Here is a 10,415-nt window from a genome sequence, read left to right as displayed (position 1 = left end):
CCCCCTGCTGACATTCTATATCCACCAGAATAAATTAGAGTGTTAAACGGTTTGATTAGCCTCTACTCCCCAGTATTAGTGAACAGAATCTGGAATATTGGTTATTTGATTATTTTGATGGTGATTTGACTGACAGAGAAGATGCTGAAGCAGGGGACGGGAGCCAACTCCATTACTCTTGGACATCACAGGTGTGATGTTTAGCTCACAGCAGACAATCGTTTGCACACACCCCAAGAAAGAACTTTTAACATCCAGTCAGACTTAATCCAAATATAAGAAAATACCAGGTAGGTACCACTAATACCAGTACCTATTTTTGTTTAGTTTAAAGAAAACAAAGTAGAAAATATTAATTTATGTGGAAGATGTCCAGCATTGCCTGTTTTAGTTATGATGAAGTATTTCTAACAAAATAGCAATCACCCTAAAAAATACTAAATTAAGTCTTCATTTAAAATTAAAGGAGTTCTGTTTGAAGTCTTTGGAAAATTACCAATGAAGCTAGGACCTAAAGATCAGCTTCAGAAAGAGAGTGAGAAGCTCACTGGAATGAAACTAAGTCTCTGCCTTTTCCCCTCAGGGCTTCTGCCAGTTCTGGGCAAGGACAAGGGACTGAGAAGCTGGGGAGAGGGCAGCTGCTAGGGCAGAGAAAACAGCAACACTCGAAGCAAGAAGAAATGGAAGAGGAAGGAGAAAGAGGAGGGTAAGGAGGAGAGGAAGAGGAGGAGGAGAAGGTGAAGGACAGGAGGTTGTTTTTATGGGAGAGTGTTAACTTACTATGTGAATACACAACACTTTGTATATCACTTCTGTTGATGGACGTTTGGGTTTTATCCAGTTTTCCCTAGTACGAATGGCGTTGCTGTGAACTTTTCTTCAGAACTCCTTGTGGATGCATGCAATGGGAAGTAAACAGAAGTAGTGCTACCAGGTAACAGGGTAGGTGCATTCTTAACTTTATGGAAACTGCCAGCTGTTAGGAAAGCGGTTGTGCTACAGCCCAGCCCAGCCAATGCGGTGCTGTAGGTCCTGGCCTGAGAGCTCAGCTGGTTAGAGGTCGTCCTCATCAGCCAACGAACGCAGAAGTGGAACAACAAATTGACGTCTCTCTGTCTCTCCCTTCCTCTGTCTCGAATCAAGTAAAATGAAAAAACCACACGGTGGTCTCACACACGCTCATATGTGGAAGTCAGAAAAAAACAAACAAACCAACTTTAAAAACTCTTTTCTGGGGGTTTTGTCTTCACCTTCTTCCAAGCTCTTAATGGCATCTGTGAATATGGTTGTGGTCACACCAAATGTCACCACTAGCCTATTCAGTTCTGGCAGCAGAGCCAAAGAGATAGCCGGGGGGCAGCCCACCCGAGTCTCAGACTCACCACGCAGGGTGCAAATAAATGCCTATGAAATGAAGAGGGTCAGGTGCTTCCCCCTCCCCGGCCAGGACTCTGCCACTCTGCGGGTCTGTGCCCTTGAAAGCGGTTTCTCAGCGCTTGCTGTCCATCCCTCCTTTCCCTGGCCTGCATTTTACTGGACCTGTTAGATGGTCACGGTCACAGGCCTGTCAATGGCTTTACAGCAGCCCAGGCGGGGACCGAAGGAGCCCGTTTTCGAAAGAGGATACTAAAGAGACCCCCCTTTTGCCTCAAGGACACCAGAGAAGCCTCCAGAGGAAAGGGCTTGTGCGGGAAGAGTGCGCAGCTCGGGCGCATCAGAGTAGAGGGGAGGGAGGGTGCGGACAGCGGGTGCATTTGAGGAACCTGTTATTGGTCAGGAGACAAGAGCACTGACCGCCCAGCGCCGCGAAACGGGTCCCAGTGGCGCGGCTCTGCAGGCCCGGAGGGGCAGAGTCCACACTGCTGGGCCGGGGGGGGGGGGGGGGGGGGGGGGGCACCTGGGGCTCAGACACAGCTAATCTGCCGGGAGCAGAGGCGTCTGTGGGGACCACTTTTGCACCTGGGCGCGGCGTTCAGGAACTGGAAACCCGCGTTTGAAGCGGGATCTCTAAGCCAAATGTGGGGCCTCCAGGGTCCCACCTGGTGGGGGAGGGCAGGGTTGGGGGAGAGTCGCAAAACCGCAGGGCAGGGCCTCCTACAGCCGCATATCCGGGCCCGAAGAATCAACCCGGGCATCTTTTAGTTCAAATGGTTGATGACCAGAAGAGGCGTGGCAATTTGTAAGGTTTTCACTGATAGGGTCGGGCACAGGAGTTTGCTCTCTTTCCCTAGTGTAGTGGTTCTGGCGTCGGCCTTAAGGGCCAAAAGCCCCAGTTTGAAACCTGGAGGAAACAATCCGTTATTTTTCGGATGCCAAGCTGCATTTTCCCATCCCCAAACCCAAGTGGAGTTCAATTACCACCTGAAGCCCACTCACCACTACAAACCAGGCCTCCTTTGTTGCCTCTGCCTCACATTGCCCACTTATCTTTAGACCCAGAATTCCCCTGGCCTTCTCATCAACCGCCCCAGGCTTCCATATAGGCTGAAATCACACACCAAATCATACTCGCTTCCATCAGGCAGGCTGACCAACTCAGAATTCACGGGCCATTGGGAACCACGGAACCACTGGGAGCCAGGTTGTCTCAGGAGTAGGAATAATCAGCCCTAGGTGGACCTACCTTAGAAATCAGTCATAAAAGCAAGCTCCAAAGGGATCAAACTCTTGACAAGCCACTTAACTGGACCCCATGAAAAACTTCAAGAAGTTGTGTAAAAATACCGAAATAGCCAGTACTCACGAAATACACTTTGACAATGTCTGCCATCCAATCAAAGAATGCCAACCATGCCAAGAGGCAGGAAAGCAGGACCCATGATGAGGAGAATAACCAATCACTCAAAACTGAACCAGAACTGACACGATGTTAAAATCAGCAGAGAGGACTCTGAAACAGTTAGTACTGTAGCCAAACAGACAGGGACCTGTCCACCCTAGTGCCTGGTGAACCACCCAACAATTAATGCTGGAAGAAACAGGCTTTCTTTACAATATTCCAACCCTGGGGTGGGGGTGGGGGACTCCCAGTACTTAGGCCTGGAGTGCTCCTTTCCCACAAGCCCTAGCACTTCCCTTGTTCCCCAAAAGGCTATAAGCCAAACCTGGATCAAGAGTTCCCCATTTCCTTAAGCCGGCTGCTCACACAATTCTCCAAGCTCACTGGAAGGTCCCAAAGTCGCCACCCTCACACAGCAGCTCTCTCCTCCAGGATCTGGGGCATGTTGTCATCAGCCCCCATGTTACAGTCCAGGAAAGCATGTGTCATTTATCCTGCGTCATGGTGAAGTCCAGGAAAGGCACAAGTCCCGGGAGTCCAGACAAAGCCGGGGTTTGCAAGGCAAGCATGTCAGCATCTTTCAGGGCAGTCCTTGGGGGCCTTGGAGTCTGCTGGAGTGGACACGATCAAAGTAGCATGCCCGCGTTCTTACCAGCCCCCGGAGGACCAGCTCCTGCAGCCCACAGGGCTCCAGGCTCACTCCCCGCAGCCTGCCCGCATCTACCTGCACTACCAGCTGCATCAGGGCTCTTCCTCCTCACTCTTCTTCTCATGGCTGCCTGCACTTAGTTTTAAATCCTGACCCGGAAATTCCTACATGACCTCATGTCCGACTCATCCCACAGTGAGCTACAGTTGCCTGTTTCCTGTATACTTTACAATCTCGTGGCTGCCATCCCCGGTCAGGGCAAGCGAGACCCAGTGATCCAGGGGGCACTACCTCCCCTGGGTACACCAGGAGTCAGGATACATTCTGAAAGCCAAGCCCACCTTGCCCCTAGGCAGAGCACAGCCATTCAACTAGCTACCAAGTTGCCATTGCAATGCAAAGTGCCTTAATCCTAGAATCCCCTCTCCCCCATCTCCCAAGCAAGGCTTCTGGAGGCTTTGGGGGCCCCTCAGTCTACAGCCCCTTTCAGTATGACTGAGTTGCATGTTCCAAAGAGACAAGCAGAAATGTGGAACAGATATTAAAGGCCAGAGTCCAACTTTAGAGTGCAAATGATAATGGCTGGGATAATAAATTCACCACAGGGGATTAACAGCAGATTAGAGATTGCGGGGAGAGGGGGTGGAAGGGGGGTAAGTTAGAGAACATGAAGCTCCAAACAACAGAAAATATCCAAAATGAAACCAGCACTCCAAAAATAATTTTTTTTAACGAACACAGTGACTGGAGTCCCTGCAAAGACTGGGAGTGCGGGGACACAGTTGTTGAAGACACAATGGATGGCAGAACCCTGTGCGATTAAGATAAAAATTATAAGCCCACAGGTTCAAAAAGCCAAATGAACACAATGTACAAGCCCAAGAAACAGGAAACAAGCAAAACAAAATACAAAGAAACCCGACCTAGTCCCATTATATTTAAACTTCTTAAAACCATTGAAAAAGAAAAACACCACCAAGGCAGCAAAAGGAAGGAGACAGGGTACACACAGAAAACAAAAAGATTGTGTCAGACTTCTCACCGGAAAGAGTGCAAGTGAGAAGCCGGTGGAGCGGCATCTCAGGAGGACTGGAGGAGGGGGTGGAGTGGACCTCTGTGCCTCCCCACCCCCATCCCCACCCAAGTCCTTCAGAAATGAAGGGCAATGGCGACGCTCACAGACACGCAGATGCTGGAAGACTTCATCCCAGCAGAGCCCACTACAAGAAGTGTGCAGGGCGTGCTCCGCGAGGAAGGCCACTGACACCAGGTGAAGTCTGGGTTTACACGAGGACAGAAACGGTACCTGCGCGGGAAAATATGAGATGTGAGATGTCTTTCTTGTTATTGACGTCTCTCTAAAACCGTGGGGCAGGTGAAACAGTGGTGGCCGGTGGGGGTCGTGGCATGTGTAGAGCGCCGAGCACGGCGACCGCAGCACGGGGGCAGGAGGGAGACGGGGAAGGGGCCGCCACCACGTGAGGGCAGCTGGGGCGAGCTCCAGGTGTGTGCTGTGGGGCCTCAAGCAGCCGCTGAAACCACGAAGGGAAGAGTGATGTGTAATGTCAGAAAAGGAGCGCGGCCGAAAGTGTGTGTACCGTACAGCAGGCGGCGCCTCTCCAGCAGGGGATCAGAGGGAGCTTGCGGGGCAGGGAGAAAGAACTCTACTTCCCGGGATCGCGAGAGCAGGCTGGGAGAGGACTCGAACCCCCGGCCTTCAGCTCACTGGCGGGCCAGCCTAACCCGCTGCGCCGCGGAGACTCCCGGCCCAGCCCTCGGGGAGCGAGTCTGGAGCCACTGCTGGGCGGAGCCGCTCGTCCCTCGCCGACCGCCCCTGTGGACCCCCGAACCTCGGAAACCGGGGAAGTGGAGTCCACGCTGCGTGCTGGTCGCGTCTGAAACCTGTGCGCTGGGTGATTCCGAATACAATGGGTAGACGGACGGTCCTCCTGCTCCACTGGCCTTGCTCCACTGCCACCTCCGAAGGCCAGCGCCGCAGACACGCCCGGGGCCGCGACACCCGAGGGCCTGAGCCCACCGGGTCAGCAGAGGCTGAACAGCCCACAGGCTCCCGTGATTACTTTGCTCCGGCTGCACCGCTGCGCTGCCCCCCCCCACCCCCCCTCACCCCCGCACTGCGCAGCGGTCGGCGGCTCAGGAGCCGGAGTGGGGGGTAGGGATCGGTACTGGCAAACCAGAAGGGGCAGAAATGAGCCGGGGAGTCTTGCACGAGGACGCGGACCTTACCGGGAGGCCCTGGGAGGATTTGGGCAGATGAAACTTGCTGGGGGTTTCTGTTTTGTTTTAGCATCAGAACTGAGAGGAAGGGAGGGAAGAACGGAGACAGACCAGGAAAGAGGACAACACAGGCGCTAGTAGTTCGAGAACAGGGCGCAGTAAGTGGAATAGAAAGGTTTGACTTCAAAGGTCACCGGGCAAGGAGGGGCGCAGTCCCCGGGCTCCTAGCACCCGGTGATTGTATAGTGGTTAGTACTCTGCGCTGTGGCCGCAGCAACCTCGGCTCGAATCCGAGTCACGGCAACCGCGTCTGGGGTGTCTAGACCGAACTTTTCCTCGCGTTCCAAACCGCGCCAGCTCAGCCCCTTCCTCATCTGGGGACCACAGACCAGCGCTGTCCGCTGCTGCCACCGCTTCAGGAAAGGGAAGGAAACCCTACACTGCGCCAACCTGGCCAGCCTCTGCGCTCACATTCTCAGCGCAAGGAAACCCAAGGCAATGCGTTCTCTTCTTCAGTCACACCACCCCCGCCCCGCCCCCAAACACCAGAGTTCTTCCTGCCCCCACTGCCCAGCAAGGACCTCCATGGCCTGTCCTTGCTGGGGAATGTCACTTCTGTCTTACTCAGATTAGTCTAAAGGATCTTAAAGACCAGATTTAAAGAAAGTCTGTTTGCCTCGGATAAATGACACCTCCTCCGTAGACCTGTTTATCTGCTTGAACCTTGCCTCCTGGGAATCTCTGTGCCTGGGACTTTGGCAGTCCTTGGCCATTGGTCCTTATATGGTCATTTACCACATCACCCTCTCTAGCACACTCTCAAGGAGTTTTAAATGCCTGTGGGCAGCCACTCACACGCCACAAGGTATCCGTCAGGATCAGGCAACTGGCACAAGTCAATAGTAGCCACATAAATGATGACAACAGTGACCACACAACCCTGCCTCCTGACGACTCAGCTGGTGGAAACAGCAAGTATGTGATTCTGGACCTGACCACCTCAGTGCTGGTAACCGAGAGGAACGCTATACCGGTTTGTGAGACTGCTGAGAGCATGCCCAACAGGAGGAAGTTGTGAAGATCAGACACAAATGGCCAGATGGGAAGGGCTGAGGACCTGGTGAAAGGGATTAACAGGTACAGATTGCCAGTAGTAATAAGAATAGGCCCAGGTTGTCAAATACCACGCAGGGAACATAGTCAAGAATGCTGTAATAACTGTGTATGGTGTCAGATGGCTACTACACTTATTGGGGACATCGCTTCCTGAGTTAGGTAAGTGTCTAATCACCTTGTTGTATGCTCGGAACTATTATAACTTTGTATGTCAACTGTAATTGAAAAATAAATTTTACAAATGTTAAACCAAACAGAAATGGGGATTGGACTTGAAAATTCCCTGAGCAGGCAAACCAGTTTAATCAGACAAGCAAAAGTTAAAACAAGTGCAACTTAACTTGGGCCACTTCTGATTAGGTCCTCAAAACAACATAAACAAAACTGAAACCACATTTACAATCCCCTGTCACTAGGAAAACTGATCACTGTGACGAGGAAGCAGCCACTGCCCCTCCCTACCTAAGCTGCTTTGCAAAAACAAGCCTGTGAGCCTCGTGCCTACCAGAGTGGAGCGTTCCCGATTCCCAGACGGCCTCTGTGTGCACAATACCCCCGTGCTGGTCACTGTTTCAGTCCTCCAGTGGCTTCACTTCCGCTGCTCAGAAACTTTCCACAGTGCCTCAGCATTTTCCTCCCCTAGATTGGGCCGACAGGAGAACTCCACTTCCTGCTGTCATTGTCCCATGTGCCTGCCCAGGGAATAATGGAGAATCACCAAACTCATTGTCATTGTCCTCTGCTCTATTTGTTAGCAATCACTGTCCAGGCTCCTTTCGCTTTACCTTTGCCTCTTCTACAACTCCGTGCAGTTGGAATCGTGGAGCAAATGCACTCTCCTGCCCACTTTCTCTCTGCCTAACATCTCTGACTGGATTCGCTGTTGAGTACAATGGACGTCGTTGCTCTTTGACCACTGAGTGGGACTCCCTGGCGGGAACGCACCACAGTTTGTCTCCCGTTCATCCTGTAAGGAGCATTGGAGCTATTTGCAGTGTTGACTATTCTGAACAAAGCTGCTTTGAACGCTCTTTCCACAACAGATTCTGTGGACACATGTCTTGATTTCTCTTGGGGAAAACCTAGGTGAGGAAGGGCCGGTTCCAAAGAGTGGCTTACACACAACTTCATGAAAACTGAGCGTTTGCTAAAGCAGTGGTAGCATTTCATGTTCTCGCCAACAGTAGGTGAGGGTTGTGCTTGTGCAACGTCCTGCCGGGATTCGCGTGTTTCCTCCCCTGTAATTTTAGCTGTGCTGCTGGGAGTCGAGTGGTGCTGCCTCCTTGTGGCTCTAATGTTCATTTCTCTGACAGCTAAGCGTGCTGAACATTCTATTACATGCTCTGTCGGCCATGTGTAGAGTATCTTCTTTTCTGAAGAAGCATCTTTTTAGGTATTTTACCCTTCTAAAAACCTTGCGTTGTTTAATATTTTTATTATCAGGTTAGAAGAGCTCGTTATATATTACATCTACAGGGTCTTTGGTCAGATATGTTTTGTGAATCTCCCGTCCCGTCTGTGGCTGGCGTTTTCACTGTCTCGGTGGCGTCTCTGGATGAGAAGGTATGGTTAATGTCGATGAAGTCTAGCTTATCATGCCTTTCTTTTGTCCATATTTTTCCTGCACCCCGTTTAGTAAATCTTTGCCTAACACCAAGTCACAAAGCATCTTCAAAAAGCTCTTACCTTTAACGTTTATGTTTTGGTCTGTGATGCACCTCAGGTGGGGTTCTGCATGCAGTATGAAGTAAACATAGAGCTTCCGCCATCTCCCTCCCTTACACCCCAATAGTGGACCTATTCTCTCTCCCCACTGAACTGCTTTTATTGAAAACTAATTCAGCTGAGCTGTGGGTCAGTTTCAAGTCTTCCCACTTAGTCCGTTTATCAGTTTGTCTATCTGGACGCCACTTGCACACTGCCTGGCCTGTTGGGGCTCATGTACCTCCCACGACGGGAAGTGCAAGCCCCTGGTTCTGTTCTTTTTCGCATCTTGCAATAGTCTCAGAAGCATGTAAGAGCTCATGTGGCCACCACACAGCTCACATGCCTGCTCTTCAACCCTCTCCCACCTGCACTGTTTGCCCCCTTGTGGCCAAAGATCCTCCATTGTACCCGCTGGGGAGAACAAATCTGCCAACCCGTGGATGGATGAACGTGCAAAATGACTACAACACTCCACACAGAGCCTGGATTTTCTGCTGGGGAGGGTGGTGGGTGGAGTTAGCTCACTTTTCACTCCTGTGATCTCAGGAAAAGTTTACTTTAATATTTCCAACTATGACATGTACAAAGCTTTGTGCTGTTTATGATTTCCTCTCTTTCTAGGGAGGTGGAGTCCCGTGGAGGGCCCCCAGCGGGCTGACCTGATCCTTGCGTGCAACATTGCAAATGGGAGGCTGAGCGACAGCATATTTTTCCTGCCTCTGAAAGAAGATGAGGAAAAGGGGAGGCGCAGAAGGAGGAGAATTGGCAGGAACCGGAAAACTGGTTTAGGGGTCTGGCAGTGGGTGTCAGTTACAGGACTCAGAGAAGACGCTGGTGAGTTTCCAGGGAGCAGGAACTTCAGTAGGAACATGTTTATACTTGTACACTGTGACGTTGCTTTAAGGATCTCAATAATAGTTGTTTAGAAAAAAAAAATAGTGATCCTTTCTTCCAAGAGCAAATAAAATAAAATGTATTCAGTTGGGAAAATAAAATGTATTCAGTCGAATCCTTGGAATTCATGGGACTCTCGGCCAGGGAAGTTCAAGTACTACAGTAAAACTGGGAGGGCTACGGATCGCCCCTTCACCGCCAGCCGGGTGTCGTTTTCTGCTTTGTCTATTTCTGCAAAGTGGGGACCTGGACGCCACTCACCTTCAGCGGCCGCGGGAAGATGCGGGTCCAAAGGAGGTAGATTCGTGCAATTCCAGATCTTGAAACTTCACAGGTTGTTTCTTCCCTTCCACCTACCCAATGAGAAGATTCCACGCCTTTCTTTCCCATCAAGACCCTTTGGGGTCCCTCGTGGACAGAGGGTGGGGGGTGGGAGGAGCAGCCGGTCAGGTTTCCCGTAGGGAGGAGCGGGGGAGGGTGGAAGTCTGGTGCCAGGTTCGAGCATCACAATCAAACCCGATTTTCCCAGGCCGCCCCCCTCCAGGCCCCCTGAAATGCAGCGCGGGCGCTCCGCTGGGATGCCGGGGGAAGCCGAATAACGTGGCCCCTAAGTCTTCTCTGCAGGCTCAACGCACTCGACCGAGAGGAACCTCACCAAGCGGACCCAACCCTCTGCCTGGCTGTCCCCCCGTGGGCAGGTTCCAAAGAGGGTGATTTCGGACAGAACCAAAGGGAAGGCCTGAAGGCAGCAACCCCAGGATCTGGGGATGAAAGTCTTAAATCCCACGCCCACCTGAGTGGGCTGGGCGCCCAAGGCTGAATCGACCAGGGCGCCCCGATCAACAAAGTCGTCTGCGCAACTCTGAGACCAGCAATTGTGCACGGGTTGGCTCTCAGTCAGGGCGATTCGGCAGCACACACCCCGCCCGCCCACCCTATTCCCACCCCCGGCCCGGGCTGTGACTCTAGGCCTCGTCTGAACGCATTTTTGATGGTCGCGACTAGGGGAAGAGGTGCGGGAGAGGGGCCCCC

Source organism: Desmodus rotundus, chromosome 12 (genome assembly GCF_022682495.2).
Source record: "Desmodus rotundus isolate HL8 chromosome 12, HLdesRot8A.1, whole genome shotgun sequence".
NCBI classification, from domain to species: domain Eukaryota; kingdom Metazoa; phylum Chordata; class Mammalia; order Chiroptera; family Phyllostomidae; genus Desmodus; species Desmodus rotundus.
Note: the sequence above shows the minus strand (reverse complement) of the source record.